Source organism: Macaca thibetana, chromosome 1 (genome assembly GCF_024542745.1).
Source record: "Macaca thibetana thibetana isolate TM-01 chromosome 1, ASM2454274v1, whole genome shotgun sequence".
In the NCBI taxonomy this organism is placed as follows: domain Eukaryota; kingdom Metazoa; phylum Chordata; class Mammalia; order Primates; family Cercopithecidae; genus Macaca; species Macaca thibetana.
The window spans coordinates 188,038,224-188,054,503 of record NC_065578.1 but is presented as its reverse complement, the minus strand read 5'-3'; the positions used below and the strand labels follow the sequence as shown (position 1 = coordinate 188,054,503).

The 16,280-nt window shown below is 42.2% G+C and overlaps 1 protein-coding gene across 14 annotated transcripts in view; it reads right to left on the bottom strand.

The window, feature by feature from the left end:
- MRPS14 (mitochondrial ribosomal protein S14) overlaps positions 1 to 16,280 on the bottom strand; it is an 868,813-nt gene that overhangs the window by 201,696 nt on the left and 650,837 nt on the right. Inside the window, exon 1 of one of the 14 annotated variants that reach the window (XM_050767375.1) lies at positions 14,668 to 14,671. The exons of the other annotated variants lie outside the window; for them this stretch is intronic. The gene's annotated coding sequence lies outside the window, so the exon portion shown is untranslated. Of the gene's footprint in view, positions 1 to 14,667; positions 14,672 to 16,280 lie in introns of those variants that run through there. 14 annotated transcript variants of the gene reach the window in all.

Sequence of the window (16,280 nt, the reverse complement as noted above, 5' to 3'; positions counted from 1 at the left end):
GAGGGTCACCACCTTATTATTGCAAAGTGAAGGTAAAGACCATGTTCTTTACTTTGTTCTCTGTTGACAACTGACACCTGAGGGGGCTGCTTCTTATTACTGTGAGGTGAGGATTGGAGCTCTGGCTCTCCATGTCATCTCCATTGATTCTGCAGTAAAGGTGCCTTCTTTTACTGCTCAGTAGTCATGAAAGTTTGGACTCTTTATGTGGCCTCCACCAGCACCACCCCAGAGGAGAGGAAAAGAGCTTCTTGGTAACTTCTGGATGAGAGGGTAGAAGTTCAGGCTTCCAATGTTGTCTCCATGGACACCATGGTGAGAGGTGCATTGGGAAACTTGTTACTGGCAAGTGGAGATGAAAGTCTCAGCTGCTTATATGACCTTCTCTGACACCACTCCAGCAGATGTGTTAGACACCTCATTACAGTCTCTCAACGGTAGAGAAATGGCTCCTACTTGGACTTTGCTGTCACAGGTAGGAGTGGGCCACAGGCTTTTGTTTGTTTGTTTATTTTCTGTGGTGTTTGGTGAGAGAGGAATGGTTATTACGTAAAATTTTCCTGTCATGCTACGCTGCTCCTTTTGTAGGTTGTTTTTTTTTTTTTTTTTTGGTCCGTGCCTTTTGATGCTTCTGGGTTGTTATTTTGTTTAGCCCCAAATCTGAGATATATGAGGCAAAAAGAAATCCAGAGAACTCACTGCTCTCTTATTCCTTGGGCTTTGGAGTCTTTAGCCAGTCTGCTTTCCTCACTGTACTTTTCAGTATCTTCTTATCTTCATTTTATATATAATTTCCAAGGTTTTTGGTTGTACTTAATGGGAGACGTAGATATGTCTACGTATGTCTATTCCATCTTCCTGGAAGTAGAAGTATTGAATGCAAATACTTTAAATAAAAATTTTGTATGAAGCTGAATTTTAACTTAACTTTAAACAATTTAATTATATATTTTAAGTGTTTTTATAGAAATTAAAACAACTTATAGTTTTAGTATTCAAAATCTGTTTAGTTGACAATAAAAATATTGGTAGCATATAGATCACTCCTACATACAAATTTAAGGGCAATATGATTTGTTTAATATTGCAAAATACACCTCAGTTTCTACCTGCATCTGTTGCAAATACTGTGCTAATTTGTGAATATTTCTGGAACCTCAAATTAGAATATAAAGAGAAGGAGGAAAATAGACATCTGGCACTATTAGGAAACAATGATTTGCCATGCAAGAAGTATTGCATTTAAGCTGAAAGGAAGAATTTGACAAGTTAATCTGTCTTTTACACCTAAGTGCTTCTGCTGCTCAAACTGTCCCTATGGTTCACCGCAGGACAAACCCCACAAACCTTCATGGCATTCAGATGCAGCTGCCTTCTGTTTCAAGGATATGGGCAAGAGATGCGAAATGTTTCCCTGAGGCCCAAAGAGTTCTAGAAACAAGAGTGAATGTTTAGGGTTGTGGGTTGCTCTGCATCAGAGTCGAGCACCAGATCCCACGTGACAGAGGTGTTCATATTATCTTCAGTAAGTTGATATGTGTATAATGTGAGAAATAGGAGACCCTCTAACACATAGGTCTGGGGCAGGGACCTTCTTGCCCAGAACATAAAGGTAGTGCTGTATCCCACTGGGCAAGTTTAGTTAAGACTTTTAAGCTACTTACCATTTAAGGGTCTTCTTTCTCATCTATTTTCTTGTAATCTGGTGTAAGACTATCAACAGTGTAAATGAGGCAAAACTAACCATTTCCACATTCAACTGAGAATTAATATTAGGTAAACACAGATCAGGAGATGGTGAGCGTTCTTTCTCTGTAGTTTATGATACAGTTTTAATGGCACTGCACCACTGTGGCTCTGTGTAGAGAAACCATGTGGACAGAAAGGAATATTTCTCCCCCCAATTCATTGGGAAAAGAGCTTAATATTTTTTAACAGTCAATTTTTTAAAGCTAGATTCAAACACATGATATGATAATTAAAAGTACATCAAGTCACCCAGAATAGTAGCAGTTGTGTGTTTGGCTAGATGACAGGATAATTGCCAGCCCTTATCGCCAGTTTTCAGACTTAAATCTCCTTCCCATTTAGTTTTAATTGGCTCTAGGCTTCCATCTATCCTTACCTTTGTGTCGATTGTTTTCTATGAGCTAAGCCCATTTCCAATGGATACAATAAATCTTTGTATCTGGTTCATCTTTGTTTTTATGGTTAATATTTTTAAGTTATAAAACCAGACTCTTCAGAGTGTGAAATACAGGAGTAAGTCTCTGCATTCCAGAATTACTCTGTCAATGTCTGAGAAAAGGCATTAGCTCTTGGGCATTAGCTTATTGAATTACATTTTTTAAAAGATCTGTCTTAACATTTTTGTAATATTTTTATTTTCCCTGCCTTTAACTCCTGTTGATTTTTCACGACTTCCATAGCAGGTATTTTTGAAAATTTAGATCTTTTCATAATGATTTCTTCTTTTTCCCAGATTGCCAATTAAAGAGTGACCTGGTTTAAGGCTACATTACCACCTTAGGCTGTAATGTTCATGCAGAGCTTGACACAGTCCTGCTCACTGGCTATCAATAGTGGATAAAGCCTTTTTAGGGTGGAGAGGGGGTTGGAGATGCCTATAAATATCTTATTAGGTTGCAGATGCTTGTAAATATCTTATTAAAGTTACAAGCCCTGTCCTTAAAAAAATGCACTTAAATGCCTACAGTTTTAGGAGAGTCACAGACATCCTGAAGTTGTGCCTAGCTTCCTTAGGGTTTCCATGACCCCAGGTTAAGACCACTTGGTGGCAGAAACATTTGCAGCAGTTATAACATAATAATGTCTTGGATTACTTACAGGATGCGGTGTGCTGATGCTGTTTGGGCAGGTAGATTGAGGTAGAAAGTTCACTTGATTAGCCACGAATGTAATTAGAGGCTCAGTGCCTAAAGGATAGTAGGGCAGAGAATGCTACAAATCAGCGAGTGGTCTTATAAATGAAATGAAAGACTTTTTCTCTGCTTTCTAATGAATTAGAATTAAAGTCGTCATTATATTGGCGAAATGAAGAAAAAGGATCAACATTGAAAGCAGCTGTCTTTGAAAGCTGATGCTTCTAAAGGAGCCAAAGGATTTTGGTTCCATTGCACACCTAGATGGGCTTCAGATATGCAAGGCAGGGGAGAGAACTACCATGCTCTCAGCCAGAAGTAGGAAGAATTCTCAGGGGAGACAGGGATAGAGGAGCTGTGGTGTTGCACATTAAGGCATGGCCAGTGAGAAATCCCCGGAGAATGTTCAAGAAATGGGACATCTAGTATCAGATGTTAGGTTGTTTGCTGTGTGGTGAGAAAATGTAACCCATCCCTCATAACCTACAAACCATCAATAAAAATTCTGCTAACGTGCAACGCTTGTAAAAATGATTGCTTTTAGGTGAGAGGATAAGGTTGGATGAAGAAGGTGCAGAATTATGGAGAACAGAGAATAAGAATTCAGCAAGGGCAGGAAATTGGGGCCAGAGGTGAGAGGAGAATATAAGCTCCCTTGCAATTTGCAGAACTCTCAAGGGAGGCATTAGATTTTTCCCTTGGACATAATATAGGGGTTTGAGCCAATCAGATGTATATTTTAAAGAGCATAGCGACCTGCACTGACCTCTGAGTAACATTTGTCTAAAGCTTTTACCTTTCTAGAGCACCTTTATACTCATTCCCATTGTTCTCCTTTGTCTGCGAGTCCTTGCGGGGCTGGCAGAGGCCTGCCTTCTTAGTCTTGTGAGGTGGCACCTGCCCCAGGAGGCAGTGACTGAGAGAGAATGCAAGAGCGCTTTTAGAACGTGTGGGGAGAGACAAGATTAATGCCGCTCTGAAAGTCAAATAAAAACTTTGGTGGGGCCTGAAAATTTGAAAAGCATTTCAAAGCTTTATTAAAAGGTGCCTAGTTTCATCATATCTAATTCCCAGGTGCGACAGCCCTGGTGCCCAAAGGTGACGCTTTAGTTTTTTTCTGGGAGGAAATGTCCTGTAAGAATATGCTGACCTGATCTGACCCCTGGTGTCTCCCAGAAATGTAGAGCCCTGACTTTTGAGGGGCAAGAAGCAAGGTCTTGTCAGGTCATGAGGTAAAGTAGAAGTGGGGTGGAGCGTGATAATTCCTTTCTTCTTTCAATTGTTGGCTGACAGGGCTAGGCCCTAGGACAAATTTGGTATGCTCACTTGCGCTGTCTTAAGTGAAAATAGACTAAGTACACCTCATCTCCCTTGCTTATTAGTGTGCCTTATACATGCTTTGACTCTGCACAGGAATTCCTTCCTGGGGAAATCTTTAGTGCTCTTTGAATGGCCTCTGGAAGAGGGAGGGAGGAAGGGGGACGCTGATGCAGAGCCATAAAAGGTGGAAGTACAGGGCCAGAAGATAAGTTAACTTATGACAATTAAGAATGCTGACCTGTTTCTTTGGTCGCATGACCTGCATTCTCAGCCCTTTTCTACAAGAATCTAATATAAAATGGTTTCTGCAGACCTGGGGTATCCCCCTTCAGAGTGGGTGAAGACACGGGCTGTGACTACACTAAGTCTTATATTGCATCAGGGATGCTTGCAGGGTTGGAGGGGGACATGGAAGTGTTGGGGAGGGGAAATGGAATCCCCTGTTGGTTGGCAGTGATGACTCAGCACTGATGCATGCAGTAGGACATCATGAGTGTGTTGCACCTGCAATGATCCACTTGACAAGTATTTACTGGGGGCAGGTAATATGCCAGGGATTGGGGATACAGAAATGGAAGTGGAGCTTATGGCAATTTCTATTCCAGGTGGTGGATTACAAATTGGGGAAAAGGCTTACAAGACCCTATCTGACTTGGACCCTGTTACTTCTCCACTCCAACTCCCCCTATTTTATCCTGTGTTCCCTCTGACAGCCCCAGACACACTGGCCTCTTTGCTGTTCTTATAACACCCAGGCACACTCCCACTTCAGGGTCTTTGTGCTGGCTGTTACTTCTGTCTAGGTCGTTCATCTCCCTCACCTCTTTCAGTGTTTACTCAACTGTCTGATCTCCCTATTAAAAGTATGAGTGGTTCTCTTGCCGATACTGCTGATCTCTCTTATTTTGTTCTACATTTTCTTTCTAAAGCATTTATCTCCTTCTACCATACCATCCAGTTGATTTATTATGCTTTATTATTTATTTTCTGTCATCACCTGCTAGAATATGAGCTTCATGAAAGCAGGCATTGCTGATGCATCCCCAGCACCTAGAAGAGCATCTGTTGAATGAATGGATAAGCAAAATTTAGATCACATTTGGGAGACTAGAATTGGATCTCTAAATGAAAGACAAAATCCTTCTTTCAAAAACTTCCTTTGCTGAGTTATCACAAAGCAATGATAATTAAGTTCCTAAAAACATTTCCCAGAGTGACAGTGTGTCCCCTCTTCTACTTGGTTGCATTCCTTTTCCTGCAGGCTCCACAGGAAGGAAGTTTCTCTTGCAGCTCAAGCTTGCTTAGAGAACCTGATGCCCGGGCCCTTTGCATTACCCTAGTGGGTAGGTGGGGGCTGCAGTAATGACCAGACTGGATTTCTCACCAGACTGGAGGGAATGGGGCTCAGAGGCACATTAAAATGAAAGTAAATAAAGCTGTAGGACATTTCTATTTCTTGTACAACCAAGTTTGTGGACTAATATTCATTCATAGTGCTTGATATTTTGTTTCTGTCAAAGTGGGGAAGACAGCTGGGAAGGGAGAAAATATAACATCAAACTGTGCCCCAACACAGGCTCCTAGTCCCAGGATCCCCTTGAGCTCCCTTGGGCACCTTCCAGATCACCCTTGGACCGTGTCCTCCCAGATGTGTCTCTTGGTTTGAACTCCCACCCAGAGTAAGGGCCTCACTTGCTCCAAAGCCCTGTTCCTTAAGAATTTGCAGTCACAGCATTTGCCACATATGTTCTGGCAGCAGGGGTGAGGTTGAGGCAGCACAGGCCTCTTATGGTCCAGATGAGGGATGATCAGTGCCAAATGCATGGCATCCCTTGGTCGGCTGTGGCCTCAATCCTCCCAGCTTGTAAAGAGGAATTCTTAGGCTCTGCAGGCTCAGTCCTTTTGGGAAGAGAACAAAACCCTTCTTGACCCTTTTCTTGTTCTAAATGCCCCTCTCCTCCTCGGTCCTCTTCCTTCATCCTTCTCTCTAGAGGTTGACCTAGAGAGAAGGAAACCAGCTGGCTCAGGGTGAGATTTTTGCTCAGACAGTTTTCCACCAAATGGGAGCCGGGAGCTAGAGGTGGGATTGCTGCTATCATCTCGGAAGCAGAGCTGCTCTCTGGCAGAGAGCTGAAGCGGGCAGCAGCAAGGTGCACCGTCCCTTTCACAGACTCACCAGTCTCCTGGCCCCACCTACAGGAATTCCGAGGGCTTGTGAGTTAAGGCTGCAGGAGGACTTTCTGTGCAGGCAGGACTGCTCTGTGCTGCTGGAATGTTTTCCTTTTCCCCAAAGGAGGTGAGTGCACCCAAATATGGCATAAAACCAAAAAGCTCCCAACTTTCTCTGGGGACTGGCAGACTATAAAATACATTATCTGCTTGAGCAGTGGAGGAAAAATACCCTCAGGTTGGGTCATGCTTGTGCCTTTCTCCACATCTCACCCCTCTAACCCCATCTCCTTGTCCTGGATAAGTAAAGGAGGGAAGGAAGGAGAGGGAGGGGATGGAGGAGAGGAGAAGGAAGGAGAGGGAGGGAAGCCTCAAAGTCAGGTTTGGAAGCGGTTTGGCCGGGAACCAAGTATAAGATTGGGAAAACTGTCTTTATTGAGGGCATGAATGTAATGGCCTTAGGGAGCTTGGGTGGACGTTGGTGGAGTGGGTATCTGGGATCCCACATCAACAGGATTACGGCAGCCACAATAGTAATTCTGCCTTGCATTTTATACCAGAATGGGCTTTACAGAAATTTTTACATATATGTTCTTATTTGCTCCTCATGACCTCCCATGTGGTAGAAGCAAGGGTAATAATCCTCCTCAGTACCAAGCGGGGCTGGACTCGACACCTTTGAGACCACTTCAGCTCCATCACTCCAGCGTTCTTGGGCATTGTCCAAGGGCCCACCTTGGGCTATTCATTAGGTAGGCACACTTCAGAAGCTGTGAAGTCAAGATACATGCATTGCCTGGGGGCCTCCTCCCTGCCTGGGATTCTGAACAGGAGACACAACAGTAAAGAGGGAGACAAAAATATTATCTTTATTACTTGCCAGAAGCTACATGGGAAGAAGCAACTTACAGTGAGAAACAAATGACCCTGCTATTTGAGCACAGGATTGAGACCCTGCTATTTGAGCAGATCTGCCTACCCTGTCCCAGCAGGGGACATATTTCCAGGTAAGACTTTGAGCATAAGAAGGCAGAAGGGAATAAGAAGAAACAGAGGAAGGGGCTGGAAGACTCTGTCTGGTGCTTCCCTCCAACTCACCAACCAGGTGAAGGGTGGGAAGGGCCAGGAATGTCACATGAACGGACATCCCTTCACGTGGGGGAAATGTCAGAGCTAGGGAAAACATGTTCCTATATGAAAAACTGTATTGTATTGACATGCAACTTCTCTTGGGACCAGGCTCTCTATGCTGGCAGGAGTGGCTTAATTTTCCGGCCCATTAAGAGTTCATTGCCATATTAGGATTCTCCAGGGAAACAGAACCAATGGGATATATAGGAGATGTGTGTGTGAGTGTGAGTGTGTGTTTGTGTGTGTGGGTACAGAGAGAGAGGGAGTATTGGGGAGGGAAAGAGACACCAATATAAGTAAATTCACTGAACAAAATTAAATTATGAAGATTGATATCCATCCTTGGATCAATTAGTACCTCTCAGTCACCTGGCATCTGTGGACCATGCCCTTAGTCATGGGGCTTCTTAAATATTTCTTGTATTGAAAATAAAATAAGAATGACTTGCTTCTTGATTCAAAGAGGAGGAGAAGTGTCTGCTGTGTGCAATGCCCTGTGTTGTTGAGGACACAAAGGGAAATGACATGTGGTATGTGGTATTTGTTTTCTGGGAGCTCAAGGTTAAGTTGATGACGGCAAAGCATAACACAATGAATGCGTTTAAGAAGATATAAGCCAAGTGTTGTGGTCTGAGGTGGGATTAATTCCCAGCTGGAGTCTAAAAAAGGCTCCGTGGAAAAGAAAACATTTGAATTGTACCCTGAAGAGTGAACAGAATTTTGAAAAGCAGAATTTAGGTGGCTCAGCCTGTAATCTCAGCACTTTGGAAGGCTGAGGAGGGCAGATCGCTGGAGGTCAGGAGTTCGAGACCAGCTTGTCAACATGGTGAAACCCCGTCTCTACTAAATATTCAAAAATCAGCTGATTGTGGTGGTGTGTGCCTGTAATTCCAGCTACTCGGAAGGCTAAGGAAGGAGAATTGCTTGAACCCGGGAGGCAGAGGTTGTAGCGAGCTGAGATGGCACCACTGCACTCCAGCCTGGGCAACAGAGTGAGACTCCATCTCATAAAAGAAAAAAGAAAAAGAGAAAAGAAAAGCAGAAGTTAAAGAAAAGGATATTTCAGGCTATGTTGAATTTAAGGAATGTTGATAAATCTGGTCTTGTTAGAGTATTTTTGTTGTTGTTGTTGTTTGTTTTCGAAACAGTCTCGCTCTGTCACCAAGGCTGGAGTGCAGTGGCGTGATCTCAGCTCACTGCAACCTCCGCCTCCTGGGTTCAAGCAATTCTCATGCCTCAGCCTCCCAAGTAACTAGGATTACAGGAGCCCATCACCACGCCTGGCTAATTTTTGTATTTTAGTAGAGATGAGATTTCACCATGTTGGCCAGGCTGGTCTCAAACTCCTGACCTCAGGTGATCCTCCCGACTTGGCCTCTCGAAGTGCTGTGTTTGTGGGGAGCGAAGTGGGGAGGGGGATGGCTATAGGGGCCTTCTTCTTGGGGCTGGAGCGCGGGAAGAAAAAATTTAAAGACAGAGCTCAGGTGGGAAAGATAGGTTACAGTTACACTGGGAAAGGCATCTAGACGGGACCTGGGGGACATAGAAGAAAGTGTTGTGCTAAGGAGTTAAGACTTCCTCATGAAGGTAATGGGATGCTATTCAATGTTTTTAAGGACAGGACACACACACACACGCGCACGCACACACACACACTCACCCTATATAGCCTATTGGTTCTATCTCCCTGAAGAATGCTGACTAACACAGCAATGAAGGATTACCTTCTAGCAATGCAAATGCATGAAGGAAGAATGGTGGTCAGAGGCCAGTACAAGAGCCTTGGTAACAGCTGGATGAGGACTGAACCATTGCAGAGGTGGTGGGAAGGGATACGAGGGCACTCATTGGAGAGGTTTGGAAGGCTGAACCTGATAACAGATAGGAGTAATTTTGGTTGGCATGGGAGGAAGTCAATCAGGAGATTATCCCTATTTTAACCCTCAGCATGTTCTACTTTGTGTCAGCGACTCTTTCTTCTATGTCCCCCAGGTCCCATCTAGATTGAAGATGTGTTGAAGACAGTCGGAGCTTTCATCTTTGCGTGCGTCTCAGCCTTCAGCACAGAGCTCAGGCCAGGTGAGTGCCATATGTAAATGTTAGTGACAATGAAGTGACCCCAGGAGGATAGGCCGGGTCATGCAAATCATATGAGAGAGGGTCTGTTTGTCTCTGTGTGGGTGTGCCACCTGGCACCTGAAGTGAAACTCTGCAAAGCCACATGTGGTACGAAGGAGCCTGTGTGGGAAATCCCTTCTTGACACCCATGAGTGGTCACCTCATTAGCGTCCCCAGAACGGTAGAGGGAAGGAGCCTGATCAGTAACAGGAGGCCAGGAAGGTCCTCCTATTCGTCCTATTCTGGGCTGGGGAAGACAGGCCAGCCAGGATTCCTGCTGAGGGGAGCACAGGTCCTGGCCACTCACTGGCTTAGGAATCACCACCTATGGCTATCACAGGAGCCACAAAAGGATGTGGAAGTTATCATTGGTGATAAGTTCCTGGGGTCACCTGCAGGGGCATTTGTCTGGCAGGATGAGGGCTAAACATTCCCTTCTTTTATATTTGATTTACTTTTTTTGGAAAAAGTAATGCATGTAGAAAATTTTTAGAGTATTTGAAAGTCCATACAATTAAAAAGATAAATAAAAACACCCATTGTCCTACCAGAAAAGACAGCTTTTGCCAAATTTTCATGATTGTAAGGCAGCATGTCTTTTCCATACGTATCAGGTATATATATTATTTATCATATATATGCTGTACCATATACCATACTGCATATGTGGCCACTACCAAGTAAGTAGATGGTGCTTTTCATTTCTTCAGTTAATCACCAGGGTGCACTTTTATCCTTATTTGTAGGAAATCCAGGATCTCATGAGATGCCCTTTTCTCTTCCATTTTTCTGAACACCAGGGAGTCACTCAGTCCAAAGGGAGCCAGACTTTTGGCTCAAACACAATAGGTGACAAAGCAGGGTCTGATCCAATGCACTTTATGTTTCCCGCTGCCACGTGGTATCCCTGTTGAAAACTATTTGCCAATCCCATGGCATCTTCAAAGTTCTAGGCTATTGTCAGTACTGTTGAATCCACACTTAGGCTGCAAGGGTACAGCTCCCTAAGTTTCACACTCTCACATTGCTCCCAAAGGAATTATGCTCCCAAAGGAACATTGCTCCCAAAGGAATACCCTGAGTTCTGTTGACTTCACTGTGAGCCTCTTTCTGCCTCAGCCATACACTCTCCCAGAGTTGATTCAAACCCATAAGCCTCAGGCCTCAGTGATAAGCCTGAGTCCCCAGCATGGCATCCCGTCACCCCTCTTTGGGTGTCTTTGGGGCCTTTAGGATCCTTTCCTGCCAACAAAACATGGTCAGGCTACTCCTGCTTCTGTAATTTTAAATGTTGGGTAGGAAGGAGTAGGAATCTAGGTTACTTCCTTTCCAGAAGATTCCGAATGCCATATGCCAACTGGTCCTTCTTTTCCCCAGAAATCAGCTCTGCATATTGAGGAATATTTGTTAGGCTACAAAAGGTTTAATTCCATTGTTCTCCAAGGAACGTGCCAAACAACTAAGATCTCCTCTAAGGTGTCAGAGAGGACAGCCACAATGATAGTTGTATGACTGACTGAAAAGTTAGCTGATCTCTCACCTAGGAAGAGAAGCAGAGGCCGCTTTGATGCATGCTTACATGGGGCTTTCCCTTTGGATCCAATAAGATCTCTGCTCTGCCCACCTGAGTGCTGTCCTGGTGATTTGGGCCTCTCTGCACTCAAAGGGCAGGCTTGGAATGCTAAGCATTGCCTCCCAGGGCATTGATGAAGTACTCAGCTCAGCTCTTTCAATCATCAGTTTAAAAAAATGGAAATGCTTCCAAACCTCAGAGCTGAGGATTCACTCTGAATAATAATTTTATGTGAAATTGAGGTACTCTGTTCAGACTAAATCCCGTGTCTTATCACTTCTTACCACCCAGGTTCAGGCCACTATCATTGCTCATCTGGACAATTACAATAACCTCCCAGTTTCTCTGCTTACACGCTTTCCCCTCTGTTGTCTGTGCTTCACGCAGCAGCCAGGATAGATGGCTCAAAGACCTCCAGTGCCTTCCGAGAGCACACTAGAATAAAATCCACACTCCCCACTGAGGCATGTGGGCCCTCCAGTGTGTGACCCCTGTGAGTCTCTCCAATCTTATCCCTTTCTCTTATCACTCCAGCCACACTGCCCTTCTTGCTCTTCCTTGAGTAACCAAGCTTGTTTCTTCCTCAGGGCTTTTATTTGTTTTTCCTTCTTCTTAGAATGTTCTTCCTTCATTCCTTCACATAGTTCACCCTCTCAATTCATTCAAAGCTGCTCAAAAGTCACTTTTTCAGAGAGGACTTTAAAAATAGACACTGCTTCCTGACCAACATCCTTCCCTGCTCCCACCTGTATCCCTGGATCACACTATTTTTCTTCATAATTTTTACCATTACCCCCCACATTGCTTTTTTTTTTTTTTTTTTTGAGACATAGTCTTGCTCAGTTGCCCAGGCTGGAGTGTAGTGGCACGATCTCGGCTCATTGCAAGCTCTGTCTACTGGGTTTACACCATTCTCCTGCCTCAGCCTCCCAAGTAGCTGGGACTACAGGCACCCGCCACCATGCCCGGCTAATTTTTTTTTTTTTTTTTTTTTTTATTTTTAGTAAAAACAGGGTTTCACCATGTTAGCCAGGATGGTCTCGATCTCCTGACCTTGTGATCTGCCCGCCTCGGCCTCCCAAAGTGCTGGGATTACAGGCATGAGCCACTGTGCCCCACCTACCCCCAACATTTTATACTTTATTGATTTGTTTCTTTACGTGTTGTCTGTCTTCTTAGCATTAGAATTGAAGTTCCTTGAGAAAAGGCCTTGTTTACCCCTTCCGTGGTGGAGTCCACTGGTCCTAGAGCAGTGCCCGGCACATAGTAGATGCTTAATGAATGTATTGTACATGAATAAATGAAGGAATGCAACTGTTTGTCAAATCAAATAGTCTTTAATCTATTGTTTCTTTAATCTTTTGGGTTTATAAACAGGAATAGTTAGCAATTTGGATGTGGTTTGGCCAGATAGTTCTGTTTCATATGACACTGGCTGTTGTCACTCATTCATCTGCATTCAGCTAGTGCCTAACATGGGCTGGGAGATCCAAGAAGGCTTCATTCATATGTCTGATTCCTCAATGCTCTCTACAAGGCTTTTTTTCTCCACATGGCTAACTGGGCTTCCTTACATCATGGTGGTCTCAAGGTGGTTGGACTTTTTACATGGCAACTGACTTCCAAGAGGGAGCAGAAGTCTACGCACTGAGTTCTAAAATATTACCTACTAGCTTTATGACACTGAGAAAATTATTTCAATTCTCTAGGCTTAAATTTACTCACAGGTTTAAAGTGATATCTGTATAAGAGGAGAATGGAATCCCAGAACTTCATGACCCCTATGCTAGGGACAGGGTGAGAATTACTTTTCTATTTACTTCCTTTCCACTTACAAGAACTATTGATAAGAGAGGGGTTCCTGATCAGAAGTGCAAGAAAAATTGCCATTTCAAAGCTTCATATCATTCAGCCTAGAAAACTCACATTAAAGGGCCGTTTGTGGTTATCGAAGGCAAAGCTCAGGGGTATGAAATAAAACTAAGGGGGTCTAAAAGTGCCCTGCATAACAAAGTAACAGAAAATTTCTGTTTTCTAGCCCTGTAGCTGAGAGAATGAGAGAAAGCTCACAGTGGGAGGTTGAGATCCCAGGTACATGGCAGCCTTAGGCCTAGGTTCTAGAAGTGGTAGCGGGGTTGGCAAGACTGTGATATTAAACTCCAGCCTGTTTCCTTTTCTGTAATTGCTTCCATATCACCAAACCATTGGGAAAAACTTTGTGTTGTATTATGTGGAGGCCTAAGGAGAAGGAGCCTTATTTAACCTTCAATGAAAGAGGAAAGGAGAGAGAACAACATCTCAGGAGGAAGAGGGAGAGAAGAGGTAAGAGGTGAGCTGACAGCAGAAATTTGAAGAACATTTGGGCCCATCTTAGAAATACTGGAGAAAATATTAGACTTCTCTGATGTAGCATGTTGCCTAGGGGCTCAGGCTATTTTGTTAGGGGAGGCTGACCCCAGGATACTAGTAGAGTAGGGGATATTCTGATTTAGCACATAAAATACTTGGCCCTTTGCTGACTTATCTTACATGGTGACTTCTGCTATTATTATTCAGAGTTGAAGTAACTTGCCACGGGAAGTACAGTTGGGCATGACAACTGACGTTCAGAACTAGGCTTATCTGAGTCTTAATATCTTCATTTTTTCCACTCTACCACATTTATTTCAAGGACTATGTACTTGTTACTAACTCTTTATTTAGAGTATTAAAGCCAAATGAAAGACCTGGTGGCAACTTGCAGCCAAGTTATATGATGATGCACCCTAGATCACCCAAGGCAAGGCACGGGCATTTTTAGGGCTGGCTGGGGATCGCCCAAGCACAATCTCTCTTGATTATTTTGGGGTCAAGTCTCCAGAGAGCATAAGGCTCTAAAGTCCATCTCTGTTCCAGCACTTTAAAAATCTTGTTTATATGCTAATTGTACTCCACCTTCAGCTGGGGTTCTATCATCTGTCAAGTAAATAGTTTCGATAATGAGAAAAGAAACCAGAAACGCAAATGAAAGGAGACAAAGAGTATGAGTGAGCCAGAGCAAGTTTAGAGGAAACTTATGCATTCCTGCTGAGAGCCACATTATCTCATATGTAAACTCATACCTTTATTTTTATTTATTCTGGCATAAAAAGCTTTCCTTGCATTAATATTGATACTGTTAATGTTTTATAGGGTGTAGACGTCATGGTTACATTGAAATTCTCCTTCAGTAGACGGAGGATTCTTATATTTATTGAAACATAAACTGAGTTTGAGTCAGACTGTCATTTACCCCTACCAAAGACCTGAGAATTCTTCAGGGGTGTTGGTGACCTTTAGCCCTTCTTCCATTGTTAACATACACTCCTCTATGTCCCCAAAGAGTGAGACTCTTCAACCCTTTTTTCTTTTATTTTTAACTTTTGAGAGGGAGTTTCATCCTTATGCCCAGGCTGGAGTGAGGTGGTGCAATCTTGGCTCACTGCAACCTGTATCCCCCAGGTTCAAGCGATTCTCCTGCCTCAGCCTCTGGAGTAGCTGGGATTACAGGTCTGCACCACCACGCCTGGCTAATTTTTGTATTTTTAGTAGAGACGGGGTTTTGCAACTCCTTTTTCTTAACTGAGACCTAGATGTTCTTGAAGACCTAACTTCCTCTGCAGTCTCCTCTCTGCAAGCTGAGGAGCAAGGTCCCACAATAGGCTATCTGTAAGCTGAGGAGCAAGGAGAGCCAGTTTGAGTCCCAAAACTGAAGAACCTGGAGTCCAGTGTTCGAGGGCAGGAAGCATTCAGCATGGAGAAAGATGTAGGCTGGGAGGCTAGGCCTGTCTCTCCTTTTCATATATTAAATTTATATTATATAATATATTAAAATTATATAATATAAATATTTAATATTATTATTTATATTTATTATTTTTTAAATTAAATATAAATGATTAATAATAATATATATAATTTATTAAAATAATATTTTATAATTAAATAAATAATTAAATATAATATTTATATTTAGTATAATTTTTATTGTAATTATTGAATTTAAGAAATTAATAGATTATATTATTGTTAAAATTAAATTTATTTTAAATATAAATTTTAATTTTATTTTATTTTATTTAAGGTTTTTAATTTTTTTATTAATTTAAAATATATGAATTTATTAATGGTATGAATTTTTATTTTTTATGTTTATTTTATGTTTATGTAAATATAAAATATTTATATTTATAAAAATATATTATATTAAAATTTATAAATTAATAATTATTATAATAAAATATTTAAAATTTAATAAAATAATAATATAAATTATAATATTAAATAATAATGTATGTTTATTTTATTTTTAATATAAAATAATTTAATTAATTTAAAATAAAAATTTTATATTTTTAATAAAATATATATATAGTATTTATAAATTAATATTAATAATCATGTTTTTCTGCCTACTTTATATTCACTGGCAGCTGATTAGATTGTGCCCACCAGACTAAGGTGGGTCTGCCTTCCCTGGCCCACTGACTCAAATGTTAATATCTTTTGGAAACACCCTCACAGACACAGCCTGGATCAATACTTTGTATCCTTCAATCCAATTGAGTTCACACTCTGTATTAACCATTACAGTTCCTTTCCTTCATAGATGATTTTGGAATGTCTGTCAGTCATTGTCCCCATTTATTTGAGACACAGTCCTAGGATATTTTAACATTTGTCAGACAATCCAACAACCCAGTCTCCAAACTGCCAGACATTGTTGACTCCAGTATATTCTATTTCTTTCCCCATCAACCAACCTCTACTTGGGCAGTACTCCAGGATCCTGCCCTCTGATCCCAGTGTCCGGTCCTTAAAATATTCTTCCATTACACTTTGACCTCATATGCACTTTCTGTCCCTTGATCACTCTATTTTCCTCACATTTTATTAACACCTTTCTGACTACTTTTTTTTTGTAAGCAGACCCACCCTTAATCTGGTGGGCACAATCTAATAAGCTGCCAACGAATATAAAGCAGGCAGAAAAACGTGAAGAGGCGAGACTGGCCTAGCCTCCCAGCCTACATCTTTCTCCCATGCTGGATGCTTCCTGCACTCAAACA